The sequence below is a fragment of the Oncorhynchus nerka genome, linkage group LG10 (genome assembly GCF_034236695.1).
Source record: "Oncorhynchus nerka isolate Pitt River linkage group LG10, Oner_Uvic_2.0, whole genome shotgun sequence".
Lineage (NCBI taxonomy): Eukaryota > Metazoa > Chordata > Actinopteri > Salmoniformes > Salmonidae > Oncorhynchus > Oncorhynchus nerka.
This window is the reverse complement of record NC_088405.1, coordinates 77865445-77879972: the sequence shown is the minus strand read 5'-3', so window position 1 is coordinate 77879972 and position 14528 is coordinate 77865445.

Here is a 14528-nt window from a genome sequence, read left to right as displayed (position 1 = left end):
GCGTCTACTGGCCCCGGACTACTAACTTTAAATGCTGTGTCGCCCGCTTGCTAGCATGGCAACTACTCTGCGGCTTCCCTGTTCCATCTATTGCTACCCCCTGGACCCTATGATCACTTGGCTACATAGCTGGTGCCCGCTGGACTGTCTATTAATCACGGTACTCCATTCTGCAATTTTTTTTTTTAATTGTATTTTTTGTTTGTTTATCTGCCGCGAACTCAGGCTCTGTGTGTAGTTAACCAACCCTCTCTGCCCAGTCATCGCCATTTTACCTGTTGTTGTTTTAGCTGATTAGCTGTTGTTGTTTCATCCGTTGTCTTAGTTAGCTCTCCAAATCAACACTTGTGATTACTTTATGCCTCGCTGTATGTCTCTCTCATATGTCAATATGCCTTGTATACTGTTTTTTAGGTTAGTTATCATTGTTTTAGTTTACAATGGAGCCCCTAGTTCCACTCATTATACCTCTGATACCTCCTTTGTCCCACCTCCCACACATACGGTGACCTCACCCATTATAACCAGCTTATCCAGAGATACAACCTCTCTTATCATCACTGGGCTTACCTCCGCTGTACCCGCACCCCACCATACCCCTGTCTGCACATTATGCCCTGAATCTATTCTACCACGCCCAGAAATCTGCTCCTTTTATTCTTTGTCCCCAGCGCTCTAGGCGACCAGTTATGCTAGCCTTTAGCCGTACCCTCATCCTACTCCTACTCTGTTCCTTAGGTGATGTGGAGGTAAACCCAGGTCCTGCGTGTCCCCAGGCACCCTCATTTGTTGACTTCTGTGATCGAAAAAACCTTGGCTTCATGCATGTCAACATCAGAAGCCTCCTCCTTAAGTTTGTTTTCCTCACTTCTTTAGCACACTCTGCCAACCCTGATGTCCTTGCCGTGTCTGAATCCTGGCTTAGGAAGGCCACCAACAATTCTGAGATTTCCATACCCAGCTACAACATTTTCTGTCAAGATAGAACTTCCAAAGGGGGAGGAGTTGCAATCTACTGCAGATATAGCCTGCAAAGTTATGTCAAACTTTCCAGGTCTATACCCAAACAATTTGAACTTCTAATTTTAAAAATGAACCTCTCCAGAAATATGTCTCTCACTGTTGCCGCCTGCTATCGACCCCCTCCGCTCCCAGCTGTGCCCTGGACACCATTTGTGAATTGATCGCCCCCCATCTAGCTTCAGAGTTCGTTCTGTTAGGTGACCTAAACTGGGATATGCTTAACACCCCGGCAGTCCTACATTCTAAGCTAGATGCCCTCAATCTCACACAAATCATCAAGGAACCCACCAGGTACAACCCTAAATCCGTAAACATGGGCACCCTCATAGACATTATCCTGACCAACCTGTCCTCCAAATACACCTCCGCTGTTTTCAATCAGGATCTTAGCGATCACTGCCTCATTGCCTGTATCCGCTATGGGTCTGCGGTCAAACGACCACCCCTCATCTCTGTAAAACGCTCCCTAAAACACTTCTGCGAGCAGGCATTTCTAATCGACCTGGCCTGGGTATCCTGGAAGGATATTGACATCCTCCAGTCAGTCGAGGATGCCTGGTCGTTCTTTAAAAGTAATTTCCTCACCATCTTAGATAAGCATGCCCTGTTCAAAAAATGCCGAACTAAGAACAGATATAGCCCCTTGGTTCACTCTAGACCTGACTGCCCTTGACCAGCACAAAAACATCCTGTGGCGGATTGCAATAGCATCGAATAGTCCCCTCGATATGCAACTGTTCAGGGAAGTCAGGAACCAATACACACAGAAATGTGCATCTTGTCGCTGTAACTCCAAAAACTTTTGGGACACTGTAAAGTCCATGGAGAAGAAGAGCACCTCCTCCAAGCTGCCCACTGCACTGAGGTTAGGTAACACGGTCACCACTGATAAATTCATGATAATCAAAAATGTCAATAAGCATTTCTCAACAATCTGGACCCTCTCTTTCTAAAACTATCCGCCGCCATTGTTGCAACCCCTATTACCAGCCTGTTCAACCTCTCTTTCGTATCGTCCAAGCTGCCGCAGTCATTCCCCTCTTCAAAGGGGGAGACACTCTAGACCCAAACTGTTACAGACCTATATCCATCCTGCCCTGCCTATCTAAAGTCTTCGAAAGCCAAGTTAATAAACAGATCACTGACCATGTCGAATCCCACCGTACCTTCTCCGCTGTGCAATCCGGCTTCCGAGCCGGTCATGGGTGCACCTCAGCCACGCTCAAGGTACTAAACAATATATATCAATATAAAAGACAGTACTGTGCAGCCGTCTTCATCGACCTGGCCAAGGCTTTTGTCAATCACCGTATTCTTATCGGCAGACTCAATAGCCTTGGTTTTTCAAATGACTGCCTCGCCTGGTTCACCAACTACTTTGCAGATAGAGTTCAGTGTGTCAAATCGGAGGGCCTGTTGTCCGGACCTCTGGCAATCTCTATGGGGGTACCACAGGATTAAATTCTCGGGCCGACTCTTTTCCCTGTATATATCAATGATGTCGCTCTTGCTGCGGGCGATTCCCTGATCCACCTCTACGCAGACGACACCATTATGTATACTTCTGGCCCTTCCTTGGACACTCTGCTAACTAACCTCCAAACGAGCTTCAATGCCATACAACACTGTGGCCTCCAACTGCTCTTAAACGCTAGTAAAACCAAATGCATGGTTTTCAACCGTTCGCTGCCCGCACCCGCCCGCCCAACTAGCATCACCACCCTGGACGGTTCCGACCTAGAATATGTGGACAACTGTAAATACCTAGGTGTCTGGCTAGTCCTTCCAGACTCATATTAAACATCTCCAATCCAAAATCAAATCTAGAATCAGCTTTCTATTTCGCAACAAAGCCTCCTTCACTCACGCTGCCAAACTTACCCTCATAAAACTGACTATCCTACCGATCCTCGACTTCGGCGATGTCATTTACAAAATAGCCTCCAACTTTCTACTCAGCAAATTGGATGCAGTCTATCACAGTGCCATCCGTTTTGTCACCAAATCACCTTATACCACCCACCACTGCGACCTGTATGCTCTAGTCGGCTGGCCCTCGCTACATATTCGTCGCCAGACCCACTGGCTCCAGGTCATCTATAAGTCTATGCTAGTTCACTGGTCACGAGACCAGTTCACTGGTCACGAGAACAACACCCACCCGTAGCACACGTTCCAGCAGGTATATCGCACTTATCACCCCCAAAGCCAACACCTCATTTGGCCGCCTTTCCTTCCAGTTCTCGGCTGCCAGTGACTGGAATGAATTGCAAAAATCGCTGAAGTTGGAGACTTTTATTTCCCTCACCAACTTTAAACATCAACTATCTGAGCAGCTGACCGATCGCTGCAGCTGTACATAGTCCATCTGTAAATAGCCCACCCAATCTACCTACCTCATCCCCATACTGTTTTTATTTTATTTACTTTTCTGCTCTTTTCCACACCAGTATCTCACATCTGCTCATTTATCACTCCAGTGTTAATCTGCTAAATTGTAATTATTCGCTCCTATGGCCTATTTATTGCCTATTTCATGCCTTTTGCACACTGTATATAGACTTTCTTTCTTTTCTACTGTGTCATTGAGTTGTTTATTGTGTTATTGGCTTGTTTATTGTTTACTCCATGTGTAACTGTGTTGTTGTCTGTGTCACACTGCTTTGCTCTATCTTGGCCAGGTCGCAGTTGCAAATGAGAACTTGTTCTCAACTAGCCTACCTGGTTAAATAAAGGTGAAATAAAATAAAAATAAAAATGGTCAGTTTTATTAACAGAAAAAGTAAAATGATTTGTAACAGTGAAACACTCATACTCATCCAGGCATCAAAACAGAAGTCCAACTTCGAGCTCTTCTCTGGCTGCTGAAAGCCAATAGCAGAGTCCCAACAGCAATCCAACACCTTACCACTGCTACACCTGGTTATCTGCGGAGCCTTGTCTGGCAGTGAAACAATTAATTCAGCCTCATTTACTGCATTTTGAAAAAACATAGCTGGTATGGCTGACTTGCTGAAATAAATGTGTTTTCTACTGACAATTGAGATGTAGCCCCATATACTACCCACCATTGCGACCTGTACGCTCTCGTTGGCTGGCCCTCGCTTCATACTCGTCGCCAAACCCACTGGCTCCATGTCATCTACAAGACCCTGCTAGGTAAAGTCCCCCCTTATCTCAGCTCGCTGGTCACCATAGCATCTCCCACCTGTAGCACACGCTCCAGCAGGTATATCTCTCTAGTCACCCCCAAAACCAATTCTTTCTTTGGCCGCCTCTCCTTCCAGTTCTCTGCTGCCAATGACTGGAACGAACTACAAAAATCTCTGAAACTGGAAACACTTATCTCCCTCACTAGCTTTAAGCACCAACTGTCAGAGCATCTTACAGATTACTGCACCTGTACATAGCCCACCTATAATTTAGCCCAAACAACTACCTCTTTCCCAACTGTATTTAATTTATTTATTTTGCTCCTTTGCACCCCATTATTTTTATTTCTACTTTGCACATTCTTCCATTGCAAAACTATCATTCCACTTGCTATATTATACATTTACATTTTACATTTAAGTCATTTAGCAGACGCTCTTATCCAGAGCGACTTACAAATTGGTGCATTCACCTTATGACATCCAGTGGAGCAGCCACTTTACAATAGTGCATCTAAATCTTTTAAGGGGGGGTGAGAAGGATTACTTTATCCTATCCTAGGTATTCCTTAAAGAGGTGGGGTTTCAGGTGTCTCCGGAAGGTGGTGATTGACTCCGCTGTCCTGGCGTCGTGAGGGAGTTTGTTCCACCATTGGGGGGCCAGAGCAGCGAACAGTTTTGACTGGGCTGAGCGGGAACTGTACTTCCTCAGTGGTAGGGAGGCGAGCAGGCCAGAGGTGGATGAACGCAGTGCCCTTGTTTGGGTGTAGGGCCTGATCAGAGCCTGGAGGTACTGAGGTGCCGTTCCCCTCACAGCTCCGTAGGCAAGCACCATGGTCTTGTAGCGGATGCGAGCTTCAACTGGAAGCCAGTGGAGAGAGCGGAGGAGCGGGGTGACGTGAGAGAACTTGGGAAGGTTGAACACCAGACGGGCTGCGGCGTTCTGGATGAGTTGTAGGGGTTTAATGGCACAGGCAGGGAGCCCAGCCAACAGCGAGTTGCAGTAATCCAGACGGGAGATGACAAGTGCCTGGATTAGGACCTTATATTTACTTTGCCACCATGGCCTTTTTTGCCTTTACCTCCCTTCTCACCTCATTTGCTCACATTGTATATAGACTTGTTTATACTGTATTATTGACTGTATGTTTGTTTTACTCCATGTGTAACTCTGTGTCGTTGTATCTGTCGAACTGCTTTGCTTTATCTTGGCCAGGTCACAATTGTAAATGAGAACTTGTTCTCAACTTGCCTACCTGGTTAAATAAAGGTGAAATAAATAAATAAATAAAATGTACAAACTATGGCATTAGGGGACGACGAATGGATAAGAGGCAATCCGTAATTTTGATTAAGGCATTAATGAGCGAGATAGGACAGACGGATAAATAAATCGGGCAAATAAACAGACAATGAAAGATCTTACAATATTCGATAATTACATTTCTCTAAAACAGGTTATAGGCTATTTGTGCACCACCAAGTTAGAACAGATGTCACAGATTCCCCCTGTAATGCTGCTCATTCCGTGCACCAGTTCCGGAGATCTACGTCACCGACCTCTAGGCATCACTGAACTGTATCATTACGCACACCTCATTCCAATTCCCCTGATTAGTAATTGTATATATACTGCTCAAAATAACAGGAACACTTAAACAACACAATGTAACTCCAAGTCAATCACACTTCTGTGAAATCAAACTGTCCACTTAGGAAGCAACAGTGATTGACAATAAAATTCACATGCTGTTGTGCAAATGGAATAGACAACAGGTGGAAATTATAGGCATTTAGCAAGACACCCCCAATAAAGGAGTGGTTCTGCAGGTGGGGACCACAGACCACTTCTCAGTTCCTATGCTTCCTGGCTGATGTTTTGGTCACTTTTGAATGCTGGCGGTGCTTTCACTCTAGTGGTAGCATGAGACAGAGTCTACAACCCACACAAGTGGCTCAGGTAGTGCAGCTATAATCTGAGTACAGCGTTCAGACAACAAAGCAGCCAAAAAAAATATCCGCCATATTGTGTAGTCAACATTAGTCAGAAATAGCATTATAAATATTCACTTACCTTTGATGATCTTCATCAGAATGCACTCCCAGGAATCCCAGTTCCACAATAAATGTTTGATTTGTTCGATAAAGTTCATAATTTATGTCCAAATAGCTTCTTTTGTTAGGGCGTTTGGTAAACAAATCCAAACTCGCGTTCAGGTCCTGCCGAACGTCGGACGAAAAGTTAAAAAAGTTACATTACAGGTCGTAGAAACTTGTCAAACTAAGTATAGAATCAATCTTTAGCATGGTTTTATCATATATCTTCAAAAATGTTCCAACCGGAGAATTCCATTGTCTGTAAAAAAACATTGGAATGAGAGCTAACTCTCTCGTGACCGCTCGTCACGAGCCTGTGGCACTCTGCCAGACACCCACTCTGCCAACCCTAACCCACCTCTCTCATTCTCTCTCCCTTTATAGTAGAAGCCTCAAACAAAGTTCTAAAGACTGTTGACTTCTAGTGGAAGCCTTAGGAAGTGCAATAGGACCCCATTTCCACTGTATATTGGAATGGCAAAGAGTTGAAAAACTACAAACCTCAGATTTCCCACTTCCTGGTTGGATTTGTCTCAGGTTTTCGCCTGCCATATGAGTTCTGTTATACTCACAGACATCATTCAATCAGTTTTAGAAACGTCAGTGTTTTCTATCCAAATCTACTATAATATGCATATCTTAGCATCTGAGACAGAGTAGCAGGCAGTTTACTCTGGGCACCTTATTCATCCAAGCTACTCAAAACTGCCCCCGTCACCAAGAAGTTGAAGTGGCTGGAGTTGAGCCAGTATCAACTCAATGTTAGTGGTGGCTGTTTAATAGTCTGATGGCCTTGAGATAGAAGCTGTTTTTCAGTCTCTCGGTCCCTGCTTTGATGCACCTGTACTGACCTCGCCTTCTGGATGATAGTGGGGTGAACAGGCAGTGGCTCGGGTGGTTGTTGTCCTTGATGATCTTTATGGCCTTCCTGGGATATCGGGTGGTGTAGTTGTCCTGGAGGGCAGGTAGTTTGCCCCCGGTGATGTGTTGTGCAGACCTCACTACCCTCTGAAGAGCCTTACGGTTGTAAGTTGCCGTACCAGGCAGTGATACAGCCCGACAGGATGCTCTCGATTGTGCATCTGTAAAAGTTTGTGAGTGCTTTTGGTGACAAGACAAATTTCTTCAGCCTCCTGAGGTTGAAGAGGCGCTGCTGTGCCTTCTTCACCATGCTGTCTGTGTGGGTGCACCAATTCAGTTCGTCTGTGATGTGTACGCCGAGGAACTTAAAACTTACTACCCTCTCCACTACTGTCCCGTTGATGTGGATAGGGGGGTGCTCCCTCTGCTGTTTCCTGAAGTCGACAATCATTTCCTTTGTTTTGTTGACGTTGAGTGTGAGGTTATTTTCCTGACAACACTCCAAGGGCCCTCACCTCCTCCCTGTAGGCCGCGTCGTCGTTGTTGGTAATCAAGCCTACCGCTGTTGTGTCGTCTGCAAACTTGATGATTGAGGTGAAGGCATGCATGGCCACGCAGTCGTGGGTGAACAGGGAGTACAGGAGAGGGCTTAGAACACACCCTTGTGGGGCCCCAGAGTTGAGGATCAGCGGGGTGGAGATGTTGTTACCTACCCTCACCACCTGGGGGAGGCCCGTCAGGAAGTCCAGTACCCAGTTGCACAGGGCGGGGTCGAGACCCAGGGTCTCGAGCTTGATGACGAGTTTGGAGGTACTATGGTGTTAAATGCTAAGCTGTAGTCGATGAACAGCATTCTCACATAGGTATTCCTGTTGTCCAGATGGGTTAGGGCAGTGTGGTTGCGGTTGAGTCGTCTGTGGACCTATTGGGGCGGTAAGCAAATTGGAGTGGGTCTAGGGTGTCAGGTAGGGTGGAGGTGATGTGGTCCTTGACTAGTCTCTCAAAGCACTTCATGATGATGGAAGTGAGTGCTACGGGGCGGTAGTCATTTAGCTCAGTTATCTTAGCTTTCTTGGGAACAGGAACAATGGTGGCCCTCTTGAAGCATATGGGAACAGCAGACTGGGATAAGGATTGATTGAATATGTCCGTAAACACACCAGCCAGCTGGTCTTGTACATTTTTTTCATTTTAAAATTTTACCAGGCAAGTCAGTTAAGAACAAAGTCTTATTTTCAATGACGGCCTAGGAACAGTGGGTTAACTGCCTGTTCAGGGGCAGAACAACCTTTTGGTTACTAGTCCAACGCTCTGACCACTAGGCTACCCTGTCGCCCCATGCTCTGAAGACGCGGCTGGGGATGCCGTCTGGGCCTGCAGCCTTCCGAGGGTTAACACGTTTAAATGTTTTACTTTCTTTGGCTGCAGTGAAGGAGAGTCCACAGGTTTTGGTAGCGGGCCGTGTCAGTGGCATGAGCACATACGTTGTTTAGTCTGTCTGGGAGCAAGACATCCTGGTCCGCGACGGGGCTGGTTTTCTTTTTGTAATCCATGATTGACTGTGGACCCTACCTCATGTGTCTGAGCCGTTGAATTGCGACTCTACTTTGTCTCTATACTGACGCTTAGCTTGTTTGATTGCCTTGCGGAGAGAATAGCTACACTGTGTGTATTCGGTCATGTTTCCGGTCACCTTGCCCTGGTTAAAAGCAGTGGTTTGCACTATCAGTTTCGTGTGAATGCTGCCATCAATCCACGGTTTCTGGTTTGGGAATGTTTTAATAGTTGCTGTGGGTACGACATCGCTGATGCACTTTCTAATAATCCCGCTCACCGAATCAGCGTGTTCGTCAATGTTGTTATTTGACGCAATGTGGAACATATCCCAATCCACGTGATCGAAGCAATCTTGAAGCGTGGAATCAGATTGGTCAGACCAGCGTTGAACAGACCTGAACGCGGGAGCTTCCTTTTTTAGTTTCTGTCTATCGGCTGGGAGCAACAAAATGGAGTCGTGGTCAGCTTTTCCAAAAGGAGGGCGGGGGAGGGCCTTATATGCGTCGCGGAAGTTAGAATAACAATGATCCCGGGTTTTACCAGCCCTGGTAGCACAATCAAAAGTCAGGTGAACAGAAGGACTTGAGTTCCTCTATGTTGTTATGATCACACCACGTCTCGTTAATCATAAGGCATACACCCCCGCCCCTCTTCTTACCAGAAAGATGCTTGTTTCTGTCGGTGCGATGCGTGAAGAAACCAGCTGGCTGTACCGACTCCGATAGCGTGTCTCGAGTGAGCCATGATTCCGTGAAGCAAAGAAAGTTACAGTCTCTTATGTCTCTCTGGAATGGTACCCTTGCTCGGATTTCGTCAACCTTGCAGTCAAGAGACTGAACATTGGCGAGTAGTATGCTCGGGAGCGGTGCGCGATGTGCCCGTCTCCGAAGCCTGACCAGAAGATCGCTTAGTCTGCCCCTTTTACGGCGGTGTTGTTTTGGTTCGCCGGCTGGGATCCGATCCATTGTCCTGGGTGGTTGGCAAAACACAGGATCCTCTTCGGGAAAGTCGTATTCCTGGTCGTAATGATGGTGAGTTGACGTTGCTCTTATATCAAGTAGTGCCTCCCGACTGTATGTAATAAAACCTAAGATTACCTGGGGTACCAATGTAAGAAATAACACATAACAAAAACTAAATACTGAATAGTTTCCTAGGTACGCGAAGCGAGGCGGCCATCTCTGTCAGCGCCGGAAGTAAGATGACTGCTAGCTAAGACTTTGAAAGTAAGATTTTGACATGATCAGTCCAATCAAAGCTACTGTATATAGAATGTGATTTGATGTCATTCTATCTGTGGCCAATGACCTTGAACCTTCTTGGATGGGCATTTCTAATATAACTCTATGGCAGAACCCAAGGGGCAAACATTTTCGAGCACTAACCTTAGAATTGGGGATGACATATTGACCCCTGAGTGACAGAAAAATTGACCCCTGAGTGACAGAGGCGCTGGCTAGCCCCACCAGCACAGAAAGCACTGAGCTAGGCTGAAACACCTGCATTTTGGAGCTGCCTTACTCAAGAAAGCAAAAAAGATATGTGACACATATTAACGCCAAAATAACAAGCAAAACAGTCAATCCACCCCCCCCTCCAAAAAAATAACTTTTTTTTTTTTTTTTACCTTAAAGTGTGGTGCTCAAAACATACTCATTTATGATTTTTCACTGATTCTGGATGGCAAGTGTGTCTGTCTGGGTATATGTGTTGGGTTAGGTTTGTATCAGTGTTGATGACAAGTGACTGGCAGCATGCATGTTGAATCTCATGTAAGAAAAGAGGAAATGTCCACCATTGCTTTGTGGCCATGTTGCCTTCCCTTTGCTTTTAGTTTTCTCCAATCTAGTATTAGTTTTGTAGTATAGGCCTGTTTGTGATTTCAGATGACTTCATATTAAAATACTGCTATCTGTATCGTCCCATTGTCTCAAGTAAGATGACAGAAATCCAGGATAGCAGAACATCTCGAACACACCACTTTCCCTGCCCTCAAGTGTCAAAAGCCCACGCAAAATAAACTGTGATCTATATTGGCACATACAGTCAAAGTCCAGCAGAGGGCACCATGTAGCTGCATAAAATACTTTTGTCTTGAGTAGAAATCTTAATAAATTCACCTATAGTATCAACCTCCATACTGTGAAAGAGATTTTGGCAACAGAGAAGTTGTTAGCTGCTATGCTTAAAGCTGGAATCCTTCATGGTCAAACTGCCACCTCTGTTTTCAATATTACAACAAAGAAATTACTGCAAACAACAAACTGTTTTTTTTATTGCACACATGATAGAACAGCAGAATATATACAGCAGTTGTTTTTACCACCTTCCTGTGTGATATTTTTCACCTCTACTTTGTCAACAAAAACAATAACAACGGCAGTGGAGCGGACATTGGCGCTGTTTCACCTACTGCATATTCCATCTTTAAAGTTTTGATTGATAGGCCTCTTTGTGTAGGTCAGGGGTGCATAATTCTGGTCCTGTGGTGTCACTGCTCTCCTGCTGGATTTCATTCCTGCTTTTTGACTAGACTGATTTCTAGGTCTGTGCGTTCTTCAGGTGACCAGTAACCTTTATTGGTCAATGAGGTGCCATGAGAGAGAAACTGTCTGTATTGCGGAACTCGAGTTGGTAGAGTATGCTCTACTGCTGAATGGCTTGTTCCATGAAAAGAGTGCATCCCTTCAATATTTTAAGTACAAATTGTACACCAATATAGAATTTTAAAAGTCTGTTATATTAAATGAAGTGCCCTTTAATGTAGGTCACATGGAGAATTTAATGAATACGATTTTTAAAAATATGAATAAAGGCAAGCTAAAAGGCCAAAATTCAGCATTTTGACATATTCCTTCATCACTGTGTCTCTTCTCGGAAGATTTGAACCCTCTTAATCCCCAAATTTCACCATCATTGTAAAGCCCTAGTTATTTTGTTGTTTTGACAACGTCATTTCTGAAGATGTAATGTTTATTAAATTTAATTGGGATTAATGATTAACGTAAGTCTGTCCATCATAATTTAATTCTGTACATTATGTAAACTGAACTCACGTTTTAATATGGTGACACCATTCCTTTTTAAATATTCTTTTCTAAAGAAATATCGAACATTAATAATCAAATCATAGAGTAAAAGCAGGTGTGCTGGTACTACTCTTTTGGCCATTTTCTGGTGTTTTGTGGTGGAAAACTGAGTGGGTCAAGCATAACACGTCAACTCTGTTACCCATAGATAGACTGGCTCAGATCCGGCGGCAGAATAAAGTAACTGAGGCAGTTGAAATCATACAGAATTCTGCTTATCACACTACACCACAATAAACATACAGTTCAAATGCCAAGACTCTGAGACCATTGATTGAGTGCTTTTGATGTGACAGATGACACAAAATCTCTGCTGCGCTGTATCAGCGAAATGGACATCACTCTAAACACAATTAAATCAAGGTCGTTTTGGTAATGAATATAGGCTACAAGATAGGGTAATTCACCTACTACAAATAGCTTAAATGCAGCCGTACACATAGCTGTCTTACAAAAATAATGCTAACTTTATGCTGAAAGTAGTAGCATAGTTATTCATGCATGCAAACAACAATACTGAATAGCAGTTTGGCATAAAATACAGACAGAACTGCGAATGTGAACGAATAAATGGGAACAGAACAAAACATCGGTACCAAGTAGGCCTAGTTAACAAAATATCAGATCGATAAAGGCATGACACAATTTATATTTAGGCTAGTTATATTAACAGTAAACAAATGCAGTAAATAAAAGGCAAATGGAGATCCAAATCATCAAAACACAGCCCACTACAGGGAGATGCAGCTACTACAGTGAGATGCAGCTACTACAGGGAGATGCAGCTACTACAGTGAGATGCAGCTACTACAGGAGATGCAGCTACTACAGTGAGATGCAGCTACTACAGGGAGATGCAGCTACTACAGGGAGATGCAGCCTACTACAGTGAGATGCAGGCTACTACAGTGAGATGCAGCCTACTACAGTGAGATGCAGCTACTACAGGGAGATGCAGCTACTACAGGGAGATGCAGCTACTACAGGGAGATGCAGCCTACTACAGTGAGATGCAGGCTACTACAGGGAGATGCAGCTACTACAGGGAGATGCAGCTACTACAGGGAGATGCAGCTACTACAGGGAGATGCAGCCTACTACAGTGAGATGCAGGCTACTACAGGGAGATGCAGCTACTACAGTGAGATGCAGCCTACTACAGTGAGATGCAGGCTACTACAGGGAGATGCAGCCTACTACAGTGAGATGCAGGCTACTACAGGGAGATGCAGCTACTACAGGGAGATGCAGGCTACTACAGTGAGATGCAGGCTACTACAGGGAGATGCAGCCTACTACAGTGAGATGCAGGCTACTACAGGGAGATGCAGCTACTACAGTGAGATGCAGCTACTACAGGGAGATGCAGCTACTACAGGGAGATGCAGCCTACTACAGTGAGATGCAGGCTACTACAGGGAGATGCAGCTACTACAGGGAGATGCAGCCTACTACAGGGAGATGCAGCCTACTACAGTGAGATGCAGGCTACTACAGTGAGATGCAGGCTACTACAGTGAGATGCAGGCTACTACAGGGAGATGCAGCTACTACAGGGAGATGCAGCTACTACAGGGAGATGCAGCCTACTACAGTGAGATGCAGGCTACTACAGTGAGATGCAGCTACTACAGGGAGATGCAGCTACTACAGGGAGATGCAGCTACTACAGTGAGATGCAGGCTACTACAGGGAGATGCAGCTACTACAGTGAGATGCAGCTACTACAGTGAGATGCAGCTACTACAGTGAGATTCAGCTACTACAGTGAGATGCAGCCTACTACAGTGAGATGCAGCCTACTACAGTGAGATGCAGCCTACTACAGTGAGATTCAGCTACTACAGTGAGATGCAGCTACTACAGTGAGATGCAGCCTACTACAGTGAGATGCAGCCTACTACAGTGAGATGCAGCTACTACAGTGAGATACAGCCTACTACAGTGAGATGCAGCCTACTACAGTGAGATGCGGCCTACTACAGTGAGATACAGCCTACTACAGTGAGATGCAGCTACTACAGTGAGATGTAGCTACTACAGTGAGATGCAGCCTACTACAGTGAGATACAGCCTACTACAGTGGGATGCAGCTACTACAGTGAGATTCAGCTACTACAGTGAGATGCAGCCTACTACAGTGAGATGCAGCCTACTACAGTGAGATGAAGCCTACTTGTATCGGTAGTCGTATGAAGGTGTGGACCAAAGCACAGCAAGTGTTCATGTTATTTTTATTAAACTGAACACAAAACAAAATAACAAAGAGAATGAACGAAAACAAAACAGTCCTGTCAGGTGCAGAAACACAAAACAGAAAACAACTACCTACAAGACACAGGTGGGAAAAGGCTACTTAAGTATGGTTCTCAATCAGAGACAACGATAGACAGCTGCCTTTGATTGAGAACCACACCCGGCCAAACACACAGAAATAGAAAACATAGAACACAAAAACATAGAATGCCCACCCCAACTCACGCCCTGACCAAACCAAAATATAGACATAAAAAGGATCTCTAAGGTCAGGGCGTGACACTACTACAGTGAGATGCGGCCTACTACAGTGAGATACAGCTACTATAGTGAGACACAGCTACTACAGTGAGATACAGCCTACTACAGGGAGATGCAGCTACTACAGGGAGATGCAGCCTACAGCTACTACAGTGAGATGCAGCCTACTACAGGGAGATGCAGCCTACAGCTACTACAGGGAGATGCAGCCTACAGCTACTACAGTGAGATG